Raw genomic sequence first — 14,604 nt, forward strand, 5'->3', positions numbered from 1 at the left:
ATTAAACAAATGGATGCTGAGCTGAATAAGGAAACTTTAGGACAGAAGTGTAATTAAAGAGTTAAGATTGAGGGACATCTTAAAAGAGGAAGGGGAAGACAGGATCATTCAGCTCAAACACGTCCTCATGCTGACTGAGATAGCTAATTATACTAATCCCATTTGAATGCCAGTATTCCACTTTGCTTTTCCTATCCAAGTACATGTCCAAATGCTTTTTAAATATAATTGTAAATGTGTCCATCATCTTCTCTTGTAGCTAATTCCAAATAATTCCTACCCTGTGTGCAAACAACCCTACCCTCAGATCTTTCTTCCCTCTAACTTTAAATCAGTGTCCTGTAGTCCTAGACACCCCTGGCATCGGAAAGGATTCTATCTATGTTACTCATTACATTATAAACCTCTACGAGGTCACCTCTCAACCTCTAATGTTCCCAACCTCTCCAATCTCTCCTTATAAAACTGATGTAGAGGAGAAAAGGCAGAAATTATACTGTTTGCTATACCTCAAAAAGAGTGAAACTTCCCCAAGATCCCTCACAGAACTATATTCTAGACATAGTTAAATATATGTCTATGGAATTAGAACATAGAACAGTACAAGCCATTCAGCCCATAAAGTTATGTGGGCCCATTAACCTACCTCAAGATCAATCTAGCCCTTCCCTCCCAAATAGCCCTCCAGTTTTCTATCACCCTGTGTTGCTCTAAAGGACACTTCAATGTCCCTAGTGTATCTACCACTACCATCACCCCTGGCAGCACATTCCACGCACCTACCATTCCGTGTTTAAAAACTTGCCTCTGACATCCCTCCATACTTGCCTCCCAACTCCTTACAGTTATATACACAGGAGATTCTGTAGATGCTGAAGATCCAGAGTAACACACACAAGATGCTGGAGAAACTCAGTAGGTCAAGCAGCGTCTATGGAGAGGAATAAAGAGTCGTCGTTTCGGGTCAAGACCATTCATTCAGCCTGAAACATCAACACTTAACCTGCTGAGTTTCTCCAGCGTTCTGAGTATGTTGCTTTAAAGTGAGACCCACTTGTATTAGTCACTTTTGCCCGGGGAAAAAGTTTCTGGTTGTCCACTGTCTAATTACTCTCAGTGGTCACTTTATTAGGTACACCTGTATGCGACTCATTAACACAAATATCTAATCAGCTAATCATCTGGCAGCAACTCAATGCATAAAAGCATACAGGCATGATCAAGAGGTTCAGCTGTTGTTCGGACCAAACAGCAGAATGGGGAAGAAATGTGATCTAACTGACTTTGACCGTGGACTGATTGTTGGTGTCAGATGTGGTGGTTTATCTCAGGAAGTGCTTATCTCCTGGGATTTTCACACACAACAATCTCAAGAGCCTACAGAGAATGGTGCAAGAAACATAAAACATCCAAGGAGCAGCAGTTCCAGGAATGAACATGCTTTGTTAATGAGAGAGGTCAGAGGAGAATGACCAGACTGGTTCAAGAACACTGGAAGGTAACACTGACCCAAATAACCACGTGTCACAACAGCGGTGTGCAGAAGAGCATCTCTGTACAGTCAACACGTGGAACCTCGAAGTAGAAGGGCTACAGCAGCAAACGACCATGAACATACACTCAGAAGTCATTTTATTAGGTATTGGAGGTACCTTATAAAGTGGTCAGTGATCTTGTTACAGAATAACTGAATCTTGTATAAAAGCTGTATTTAAAGGGCATTCTCAAAGGACGTGAGTACAAGTTCTGTGTGCAAAGGGGATGGTTCTAAACTCTGTAAAGTCAGGAATAGAAGAAAGTATGATACTGACTTTTAAAGGGCAAAGAAACTGATGAAATAAGCAGGCAGCATGCCAGATGAAAGTTAATGCTGAAAACTGTTTCATGTTGCTGGGGAAATGAGAGGAAGCATCACAACCCAATGATTATAATACCGAGGAGAGGAAAGGTGCAAGAGGTTTCTGTAAGTGATGTATCGGATCTTTGACTTTATAAATACATGTTTGAGAACAAAAGCATCAGAGTTACTCAAAAAGCTTTCTTGAAATATGAGAAGAGCCCAGATGGAGATTCATACTTCAACTTTAAAAAGGATGTTAAATATTCTGAGGAGATTTACTAGAACAGGACTAGAGATGAGTTCAGTAGTTTGTTCTTGTAACAGCAGTACAGGTTTAAGTTGAAATGTATGAAGGTTACTATGATAAAAGGTTTTCATAGAGTATAGACAGAATGGTCAGTAATCAGGAGAGCAAGTTTTAAAAAAAAAAACAGTAGTAACTTATAGAAGTCACACACAAAATGATGGAGAAATTCACAGCTCAGGACTTAACTATGGGCGGGAATAAACAGTTGAAGTTTTGGGCCGAGACCCTCCACCAGGACTGGAAAGGAAGTGGGCAGAAGCTGGAATAAGAAACTGGGAGGGGAAGGAGTAGAAGCTGGCAAGTAATGGGGTAAGTAGGTAGGTGGGGGAAGAGGGATGAAGTAAGAAACGGAAGGTGACAGGTGGAAGATGCAAGAGGAATCTGATAGGAGAAGAGTGGAGCATGGAAGAAAGAGAAGCAGGGGGGAGGTTTCTAGTAAGAGGAGAAGGTGTAAGAGGGTGTGTCAGACTGGGAAATGGAAAAAGAGAAGGGGAGAGGGAAAAATAACTGGAAGTTAGAGAAATTAATGTTCATGTTGTCAGGCTGGAGGCTACCCAGACAAAGTAAGAGATAACACATACAAAGTGCTGGAGGAACTCAGCAAGTCAGGCTTCTATGGAGGTGAATAAACAGTCAATGTTTCAGACCAGGTCCCTTTTGCAGGACAGAATATGAGGTGTTGCTCCTCCAAGCTAACTCTAACTGGTGGCGGTAGAGGAGGCCACAGACCAAAATGTTGGAATTTTAAGAGAAGTAGAATTGAAATGGGTGGCCACCAGGAAATTGTGCCTGTTGCAGTCAGCGCAAAGGTGCTCAGCAACTTAAGGAAGGACATTTACACAACACGTTGTTGAGGTCCAAATGCATTGTATGAAAAGTAATGGAAGAAAGAATTGGAAATATCCTAGAGGGGAATATGTACAAAGTTATGAGGAAAAAGTAAGAGCCTTGTGCTATTGATCTTCAAAAGAGGCATAGCAGAGATGATAAAATTTCTATAAGGCATATCATGTCATTAATAAATTTGATTAACTGCGCAGTTACAATATAATCTGCGTTTATTACAAATGCACAGCAGTTGCAGTTATTTTGTCTGTTCATTTATTTAGCATCTATCCTCTTTGCCTCATTTTACATTAAAATTTATATTAAAATATCCTTTGCATTTCAAAGAGGAATAACCAAGAAACTAACGGACATAATTAAGGACTGTACATGATAATCACACCCACACCACCCTCGAGAATATTAAGTACATAATCAGGTCCCTCAGGAGAATGAGACCAACTACATCATCACCGTCTTCTAAAAAAAGATAAATTTGCAAAGCGCAAAATGCAGCTGAGATATTCTTTTAACTTATTTTTTAAAAGAAATTTAACGCTAAAATCTAATTGAAACTTAACAATGGCTATACTGCATGTTCTAGGTTTCCCAGATCATTGACCATCTGCTTTAAGAATTGCTTTCATTTATTTTAAAGGAAAGACAATCATTATTAATTATTAAAGCCATCCATTTATCTCAAGTCAACCAAGGGTTATGTGCTCTATTTCAGGCTTGACACAGCCAATAACAAAAAGAATTGCATAGACTAAGTAACACAATGAGCATGGTACCACGATAAAAACACAAGAGTTTCTGCAGATGCTGGAAATCCAGAGCAACTCACACAAAATGCTAGAGGAACTCAGCAGGTCAATGTTTCCTAAACCCTTCAACAGGACTCTTAGCATAATAGTAATGTTGCTTCATCAGGACCGGGAAGGAAGTGGGTGGAACACCAGAATATGTAGGAGTGGGGTGGCGAAGGAGTACAAGCTGGCAGGTGATTCCTGAGGCCAGGTGAGGGGGAAGAAGGGTAGATGGGGGGGGGGGGCTGAAGTGAGAAGCTGGGAGGAGGTAGGTGGAAAAGGTAAAGGGCTAAAGAAGAAAGAATCTGAGAGGAGAGGAAAGTGGACCATGGGAGAAAGGGAAAAAGGGACACCAGGGGCAGGTGATGGGTCAGTGAGGAGAAGAGAGGGCTAAGAGGGGAACCAGAATGGGGAATGAAAAGGAGAGAAGGATTAGAAAAATTATGGTAGCATAATATTGTCATGGATTCAGCAACAATAAATATATAAGTGAGGTAGGGTTTTTTTTTATAACAAATAAAATATTTATTAAACACTGAAAAACAAACCCCAAAAGTAAACAAACAACTAACATAACCGGAAATCAGCTGCTGTGCGGCAGCTTAAACAGTTCTTAAAGGGATAAAGTAAAAACAGTTCTTAAAGCGATGTTGCAAAATCAGTTCCACAAAGTAGTACTGCGAAAGTTCAAAATGCTTACAGTCCATTAAAGGAGAGACTTTTTAAGACGATTTAAATTCTCTCTCACATTGTATTGCTGCGGTTCCCAGTCGAACTATACTTTTCCCGGAGATTTTACGAAGATGAAAATGAAACGGCTTAAAGGCACTGACCTTTCCTTGACAAAACTGTACCCAACCCTTTCTGCTATTATTGCAGGGGTTAACACGAGCACAGCCAACAAATACCTTCCGAATAAGGATCAAACAAGGTCGAACCCGTTTCACCGTCGAAATTGACTTTCCTCTATCTTTTAGCTCCCGAATTCCGATCTTCACTCTCCACTGATTTTTAACTGGCAGTATTGTAACAAAACTGCCGGCAATGACCTCTTAAACTTTAGGCAGAAAATAATTCAATGAAACTGCGTCATAATATTGGACCACACAGTAGCACGGAGTCAAAATGGCAAATCCAGCCACGAACTGCCCCTCCTCACAGGGAGGGGTCCTCAACAGAGACCCTGCTGAAAAAAACTGTCACATGACCTCTACTGGTGGGAAAATGACGTCACTCCACCATCACAAGACCATTACCTTAAGTCCAGTATAGCTTCAACACTCCTGACATGTGACAAGTACAAGACACCCATGGGTGCGTAACAATATAAACAAGAAGTGTGGCACGTAGCCAAGTGGTTAAGACGTTGGACTAGAGATCTGAAGATCATGAGTTCAAGCCCCAGCCAAGGTAGTGTGTTGTGTCCTTGAGCAAGGCACTTAACCACACATTGCTGCAGTCCGCCCAGTTGAAAAAAGGGTACTGGCAAAATACTGGGGGTTAACCTCACGATAGACTGGTGTCCTATCCGGAGAGGAGTCTCATACTGTCAGTCGCTTCACACCACGAAAACCGGCAAAAGCACTGGCCCAATGAGCCTATAAAGCTTGGAACAAACTTTAACTAATATAAACGAGATTCTGCAGATGAAGCACACACAAAATACTGGAGGAACTTAGCAGGCCAGGTAGCATCTATGAAGAGGAATAAACAGTTAACGTTTCTGAGATCTTTCATTAAGCCTCATAGTGCAATAGTTATATTGCTGAACCAATAATCCAGAGAATGTGACAAATGATGATAACATTCATGTTTAACCCTCAGATAGCATTTAAATTCAAGTGGAGTAGAAGAAGCCACAATTTCTGATGGTACCATGAATTTCACCAATATTAAAAATGCTTGATTCTGTCCTTTGGAGAAGAAAATTAGATGCTGTTAAATGAGACTTCAGATCCACAAATAAAAAGCAATTAAAATGGAAAATAATGACTTTCAGAGGGCAAATAATTTGGAAGGTAACATGAACTGCTCGGGATTGGTTGACGGATGGCAGCATGAAAGAGGATCACAGAGAGGTAAGGGTGGCACTGAAGTGGCAAGGCTATACCACAACAGCAGTAAGATCCACAAGGAGGTTGTCTGCTCTCCCTGTGACCATGTGGGTTTCAAGTCAAAGTTTAGCTGTCATTCATCCATGCACATGAATACAGACAAGCGAAACGGATTCCTCCAGGGCCAAGGTGCAGAACACATTTGCAACAGTCGCACGTAGCACATATAATCCTCCGGGTGCTCTGGCTTCCTCCAAAAATGTACAGTTCAGAGAATTAGTGAGACGTGGGCATGCTATGTTGGGGCCAGAAGCATGACAACACCTACAGGCCACTCAGAACAACCCTCGCTGATTTAATTTGATGTAAGTGACGCATTTCACCCTACGTTTCAATGTACATGTGACAAATAAAGCCAATCTTTATCTTTAGGTAAGTGAGCAAGAAGAAACTCGCTCAAACTGGTAAAAATATTAACAATAATGCAGCCAGTATAGTAGCATAGCAGTTGGGTAACACTACTACAACACCAATGAGCTGGGTTCAAACCTGCCTCTGTCTGTAGGAGTCTGTACATTCTCCCTGTTGGTTTCCTCTGGGTGCTCCAGTTTCCTCCCGCATCCCAAAGACGTATGGGTTAGTGAGCTAATTTTTCACATGGGTGTAATTTAAAGTACAAAGTAAATTTATTATCGAAGTACACACTGTATATGTCACCATATACTACCTTGAGATTCATTTTCCTGCAGGCATTCTCAGTACAACAGACAAATACAGATGAATCAATGAGAAACAGGACACAACAGCCAATGAGCAAAAGGCAGACTTGCAAAAGAATGCACGTAATAACAAATAATCAAATAAATACTGAGAACATGAGTTGAAAGTGAGTTCGCAGGGTGTGGAATCAGTTCAGAGCTGAGGTGAGTGAAGTTCTCCATGCTGATTCAGATACCTGGTGGTTAAAGGGTAATCACTGGATGGTGCGTGCTCATTGAACCGGAAGGGCCTGTTATTAAGTTGTATCTCTAAGTAAATTAAACAACAATTTTTTTCTCAACTGCCAGAAGGGAAATGCATGGAATGGAGCATAATTCATCAAGTAACCTCTTTGGACTATTATAAAAGGATTATAGCCACATTTTACCAGATCTTATCAATTTTTATGTTGGTGAGGCCAACTGAAATATTCAGCTTACAGAGTGCAACACTCCTCTAATGTCATCATAAGTAGATCAATTTCTCATTGCCCTTACCGACTGCAAAATGGCAAATGTGTAAGCATACATTACAGTCACATCAATGGAAATAGATTCAATATAATCAAAGACTGGAACATGAACTGCAATTTCTCCTTTCCCAAGCCTTTACACCCAAGTAAGCAAGTGTATAGAATGCCAAGGCATATAATTTTAGAAAGCACAAATCTCTGATGACAGATTAGTTTTGCAAACAAATTCCTGGCAGGAAGAGGCACTTAGCAAAAAAGCTTTGCAATCAATTACTTGGAGAAGGAATGTTGTTGGTATTACAAACAAACAATTAGAACAACATCCCACAAACTGCATGGATAAATGGTTTAGCTATGGTTAGATCTCAGAGCTAAATCAGAGTGACAGGAAGAACTTTCCATCTTTCCTTTAAATAACACCATGGGGATTTTCTGAGAAATAAGAACACATATTATATCTCAGCAGAAGAATGCCACTTCTGTTAACGCAAAAGCTTCTCAGCACAAATCTGTAGTGTTCACCTTGAACACCAGTCCACTCCCTCAGCACTGTTGCAACATGGAGGCGTGTTCTCTCCCTTCTCCTATTTTCTCTCCGTCTCCAGTGATCCAGTTAAGCTGATAAAGTTTGTGGACAATGCCACTGTAATTGGCCTCATTACCAGAGGTGACAAATTCAAGTACCACCAAGCTAGTGTCCTGGTGCAGTCACAATAACTTAGAACTGAATGCCCTCAAGACGACGGGGTTGCCTGGCAACTTCAGGAGGTTCATCGGCCACAACTCGACGGTTAGCACAATTTCAGCATTCAGCTTCTTGGGCGTCATTATTTCACAGGACCAATGTCCCCTCTAATGTGTCCGCGTGCACACAAGTCCTTTGCTACTACTGCACAGAGGAATTTAAACTGCGCACAAAAGGTTGCACCCATGTTGGCATGTTGAATATATCCATGACTGTACACAATCATATTTCCTGATGCGGATGGTGTTGACAACGTGGAGTTTCTGATAATTTCTCTGCAGATTTTAGAACTGGTTTATTTTGTTACTGGGCAAAAAATTGCACAGCACAAGATTTTTGCGCATACTAGTCATTACAAATTAGAGGGAAAATTGCACAGGACCTCGTGTGTGAGAACCATATCTTTTTCATGAACAAAAAGGATTGGTAGAGGATGTTCTTTTTTGCGGCAATTGGTAAAATTCCATCTTCCCCGGAACATATTGGTGCAGTTCTACGCTGCCATCAGAGAGAGCACCCTCATATCAGCCACTTCGGTCTGGTTTGATGCAGCATCCTCCCACAATATACGAAAAATACGGGGAACTGTCAGAGCAGCAGGAAATGTCATTGGTTGCAGTCCACCATGACTGCAGGACTTGTGTGTGCCCAGGATAAAGAAGCGGGCAAGAAGAAGATAATTGTGGACACCACCCACCCTGCCAACTGACTTTTTCAAAAGCCCCCTTCTGGAAAGCGCTCCTGGGCTAGTAAAACAAAAACTTCACACCATCTTAAAAGTTTCTTCCTTCAGAAAGTTAATCTGATCCAATCATTCTAATTGTTCTGCCCCCTCTCTCTATTATCTCAGTCACTGTACTGCACCATAAACACTTTAAACCACTTTTTATAATGTTATGTACACTGTAAACACATGCAGGTATATACACATTTATGCACATTTTATCGCGTATCCAAATTTAAACCTCCATATATGGCAAATGAAGTTGATCCTTGAACAGCTGATTTCCCTGCACTGACCCCCTTCTACAATTTCAAGAAAGATCTTACTGGTGCCCTATTTTACTACTGATTATGCAAATTTATTATCTCGCTTGAAACTCAGCATTCTTCCAAGTAAATCTGGTCCAGCAATTTTCCACACCTTCTACTTAAACAGCAGACCCACAGGTATTTTGTTTAGCACTCAGGATGCAGTCCCTAAAACATATTTTATATAGATATGGGGGGGGCGGGGGAAGATTTTTATATGTGCCATGTAAGCTGACAGGTATTCCTGCCCTCTTGTGCACAACAGCACACAGACAGAGCAGGTGTTTTTTTATAAACATACAACGTGGGACATATTTATGGGTATTTGGACTGGAGGACCTGGAGTACCATAATGAATCAGGACTCTACCAGGGAGTGCACAGTGCACTTCATATAATCAGCGATTTTAATTTCAAACAATTGAACAAACATATCTTCTTCCCATCAAAATCATTGAGCACAACTTTATAGCAATCAAAAATAACATCTTAAATAAAAACATAGAAAAGCTTTATCATTGCAAACAATGCTTGCATTCCCGATAATGGGAAGACAGTGTGTATGGAGCAGGCAGGAACTGCAAACCAACACACTGTCCATTACTGCTGAATGAGCCAGAAACCATCTGTTGGTGTGAACCACCTGGCAGCTCACAGCACCTAATAAGACAAGGATAAGCTTTTTTCAGACAAAGTGACTGCTCACAATCAGGACATTCTTTATGCAATAGATTCTAGTCTTTCCATGATATTTTCATCTTTTACTCTTTTGTTTGAATACCATATTTACTCATAACCCTGAAGTCTAATGACGTCAAGATTATCAGCAGGCCTTATTTAGTTTTAGCAACAGTTATTACCCTTCAATCATCAGACTCCTGAACCAGCGTGGATAACTTCACTCACCTCAACTCAGAACTGATTCCAGAACCTATACACTCACTTTCAAATAATTTACAACTCATGTCCTCGGTATTTATTTATATATTTTCAAATTTGGACTGGTTGTCTTCTTTTTATATATTGGTTGTTTCTCAGTCTTTGTCTACATGTAGTTTTGCATTGTTTCTATTGTATTTATCTGTTGTACTGAGAATGCCTTTATGAAAATGAATCTCACAATAGTAGATAGTGACAGTCAGTGGCCACTTCATTAGTTCCATCTGTACAGCTGCCCGTTATGCAGATATCTAATCTGCCAATCATGTGGTTGCAACTCAATGCATAAAAGCATGCAGACATGGTCAAGAGGTTCAGTTCAGACATTTCCAAATTGTTATATGCTGTCGATGCTACCGTGTGGAAGAGAGGCAGGAAGATAAATTATATAGTTAGGAAAATGCAGGCAGCTATTAATGAAGTAGAGGAATGGGGATGTCGGTAGGGTTTAAACTTTCTGTTTAAAGATTCAAATTACCTGTTTGTCTAAAAGAAACATTACACCCATATTTGATCTCAAGTTATATGTTAAAACTCTAAAACATGAGTCAATAGTAAAGTTTCTCGGTATGTGGATGGATACAAGGTTCACATGGAAGGTACATGTGAAGAAAATTCTAGAGAAGTGTGGAAAAGGCCCTTAATATACCCAGGAACTTAGTTGTGTATGATTGGGATGTGAGCAGGAGGCCACTTGAACAAATGTATATTGCTTTAATCAGATTTTGGGTGTGTTGCTTATGGGTCAGCCTCACCAGCAGTCTTAAAGACGCTAGATAAAATTCAAACTCAAACATTGAGATTATGGTGTGGTGCTATTGAGTTTCAGCATTACTGGTAGAAATGTGTAAAGTACCTTTATATCTATAGAGAGTACAGTTAGCATTGGCTTATTAGATTAATGTACCAAAAGTTGGCCATCCAATATTGGCAACATTAGTAGAGTGTTGGGAGCAATGTATCAATAAGGTCTTCAGTTTTGGGTGGATGGGAAAGGAATGGGCACAAAACCTTGGGATGTTTAATGTGGAATAGAGTCCCAGTGTACCCCTTTCTGTCTCCCATCCATGGTTTTTCCCTTTGCCTGTGGCTGATTTGGGCCTTCAGGAAAAGATCAAGATGAGGAGCGACTGTACATCAGCGACAGGTTGTTCTGGTGTTCAAAGTACAAAGTACACTTTATACAATCTCAAGGTTTCACCAAAACAAAGAACCCCAATAGAATCCATTAAAATAAGAAGACCCTCAAAAACCCAATGTGCCAAAAAATACCAATAAAAATAAGCAAATAACATTCAGGTCTAGGCCCATGTAGACTCTTCCTATGGTTCCCCACCCCATGTTGGGGCTGAAGGAAACAAGGTGGCTGACCTTCTAGCCAGGCAATCAATCACAATTAAGGAAATAAATGTAATGGTGTCTTTGCATAAAGGGGAGGTGAAAGCCAGTATTAAAAATGTCTACTTGATCATTCCAGCAACATATCTGGGATAAGGAAAAGAAAAAATGGCATTTATATAAAATTCAGAGGATGGTAGAAACTCAGCTGGGAAGTGAGTATAATAGGAGGGAAGAAGTTATGCACAATTATGTATTAGGCATACTAGGTTGAATAATTCCTTATTCAGAATTAACATGCATGATATGGGCATTTGTAAGCAGAGCACTTATCAAGAAATAGTGCAGCATATACTGTTTAAATGCAGCTCCGGTGAGGTGCATAGGAAACATATAATTGTTAAATTAAGATCTTTGGGACAGACACAGTTTAACATGGAAAGTTTCAGGATATCACTGCCATCGTAATGTATACAAATACATATTTGACTTTCAAAAAGCATTAGACCTTTTGATATTATTTTAACTTGTTGGGGGGGGGGGGAAGAAGAAGTCTTCTCTGAACTTCTCCAACTGTGAGAAGTTTGGACGTCCTCCTTGTGACCCCGTGGACTTGTTCCACTGAATGTTTGTTGGGTCTGAAAGGCCTTTTACCATGCTGCACCTTCAAATAAAAATAGAGTCATAGAACATTACCACATAGAAACAAACCTTTTGGCCCATCTAGTCCATACTGAACTATTAATCTGTCTAGTCATCAAATAGTCTTGGAACATAATAAAATCTCTAAATAAAAAAATAAAAAACTTTGATCCAAAAAAAATCTAGTCTTATTATTTCCTACATCAGAATTATGCCAAAAAAGTCTTAAAGCTGAAACATTAGCTCTCTTTCTTCTACAGCAGTTGCAGACTGCTTGGCTGAGTAGTTTCTGTTTATCTTGCTTTTTGATAGGCTGCTTGCTAAATAAGAGTTTGATCTGATTGGCTGGCCAAGTGACCATCGATCATGGATCCTACTGTTACATTTCAGATCAACTGGAAATGGCCAAAAGCTTGATAAACAAACTTCATTTTAAAGAATGCAGTCGATCCAGGCAACTGCTTTAAACATTAAAGTGAGGGGAGAGGGATAGTTCAAACAATTGGCGGCAAAGTTGGGGCATCTTGGGAAGGCAAGTTGTTTACTCTTGAAATCACTGAGCTCGAGAGGGAAAACTAAACTGAACATAATTCTGGCTATTTAAATTATAGAAGCAATTTAAGTTAATTGCCACAAGTAGACAACTATCACAATAATAACCCAGCTGCCAAGCACTGTCAGATCTAGTACTTCCCTTCAAGTTTGTCTCTGTTGTCCCCTCATCAGCATTCAACACAGAAATAAAGACACAGATCAGCAGAGGGATCAGTACACGTGAAATAGAACTAAATGGAAACAAATTATTTCACCCATACTGCTGTAGTATTGATGTCAAAATATCACATGGCAGTTAAGGTGGGAACAGGGCGGGGGCTTAAAGGAGAAGAAAATTCCATGGAAAGAAGTCAGGCCAAATTCTGTGCTGTTCTCACAGACAGAAAAAATAAGCACTCAAGCATATTAATCTCCCTTTTCAGTTGCAATATGCCAAGGCAGGAAGATTAGAGCAGGATGTTCCAACAAGAAATCAATGGAAATTTTAACAAAAATTTTTATTTTCGTAATGGTGAATGTTGCTATGAACAACTTAAAATTATCTGCAATCCTGAAAACAATAACTTGCTTTCATATAACAGAAGTAACACAGTATAGGTGCTTTGCAAGAGCAAGCTAAATCAAAAGTTTTTATCAACCTATGTAAGATCGTTAAAAAATATTAAGTACAATATTTAAGCACAAAAAATATTGCACTTTGGAAGGACAAACCAAAGTAGAGCACACAAGGTAAATGGTAGGACACTGAGGAGTGCAGTGGAACAGAGGGATCTGGGAGTACAGATACATAATTACCTAAAAGTGGTGTCACAGTTAGAGGGTAATAAAGAGAGCTTTTGGCATATTGGCCTTTATAAATCAAAGTATTGAGTATGAGTTGGAATATTACGGTGAGGTTACATAAGGCATTGGTGAGGCCGAATTTGGAGTATTTTGTGCAGTTTTGGTCACCGAATTACAGGAAGGATATTAATAAGGTTGAAAGAGTGCAGAGGTTTACAAGGATATTGCCTGGACCTGAGAAACTGAGTTACAGAGAAAGGTTGAATAGGTTAGGACTTTATTCCTGGAGTGTAGAAGAATGAGGAGAGATTTGATAGAGGTATATAAAATTATGATGGGTATCGATAGAGTGAATGCAAGCTGAGGCTAGGGGAGAAAAAAACCAGAGGTCATGGGTTAAAGTTGAAGGGGGAAAAGTTTAAAGGGACCATTAGGGAGGGACTTCTTCACACAGTGAGTGGTGAGAGTGGAATAAGCTGCCAGTTGAAGTGGTGAATGCAGGCTCACTTTTAACATTTAAGAGAATCTTGGACAGGTACATGGATGAGAGGCGTATAGAGGGATATGGTGCAGGTGCAGGTCAGTAGGACTAGGTAGAAAAATGGTTCGGCACAGCCAAGAATGGGCCAAAAGGTGTGTTTCTGTGCTGTAATGTTCTGTGGTTCTACAAATAGCCAAAATCAAGGGATTTATTTTACAGTGAAAAGAGCTGACAGTGAGGCAGAAAGGTTTAAGTAGAGTGTTCTAGAGACGTTGTATTCTAGAGTACTCTAGAAGTCAGGGTTAAATGGGCCGGTGCACATAAAGGAGTAATCAAATTTGAGGATAAACAAGAGGTTGAAATTATAGAGGTCCTATAATAGCAGTACAAAAATATCTACTTATGTATATCTTTGGAATGTCATTACACAAATATACTTATAATGGTTTACTGTCTGTTCATAAAGCCTCATTAAGTGAGAAGTACTTGGGTTTCCAAAAGCATGAAAACAAGATGCATTTGCTTCCTAATTACCATGGGGAGATGGTAGCCACCATTACAGTTTGGGGCTTTCCAGAGTTCAGAGTTCAATTCTGTTACCGTCTGTGAAGAGTTTGTACGTTCTCCCTGTGAACTGCCTAGATTTCCTCCAGGTGCTCCAGTTTCTTCCCACAGTCCAAAGACATACTGATTGGCAGGTTAATTGGCCATTGTAAATTGTCCTGTGATCAGGCTAGTGTTAAACAGCTGCGGATTACAGAGCTGAGTGGCTTGTTGGGCGGGAGGGGCCTGTTCCATGCTGTATATCTAAATAAAGTAAAATAATTCCCGCCAAAGCTTTAAGGAGTTTTTATATTCTCCCCATGACCATGGGGGTTTCCTCCAGGTGTTCAGGTTTCCTCTTGCATTTCAAAGATGTACGGGTTGTGGGCACGTTGGCACCGGAAGTGCAGCAACACTTGCGGGCTCTGAAGCACGATCCTCACTGATTTTATTTGATGACTTGGCGCATTTCACTGTATGC

The sequence above is a fragment of the Hypanus sabinus genome, chromosome 2, assembly GCF_030144855.1.
Source record: "Hypanus sabinus isolate sHypSab1 chromosome 2, sHypSab1.hap1, whole genome shotgun sequence".
NCBI classification, from domain to species: domain Eukaryota; kingdom Metazoa; phylum Chordata; class Chondrichthyes; order Myliobatiformes; family Dasyatidae; genus Hypanus; species Hypanus sabinus.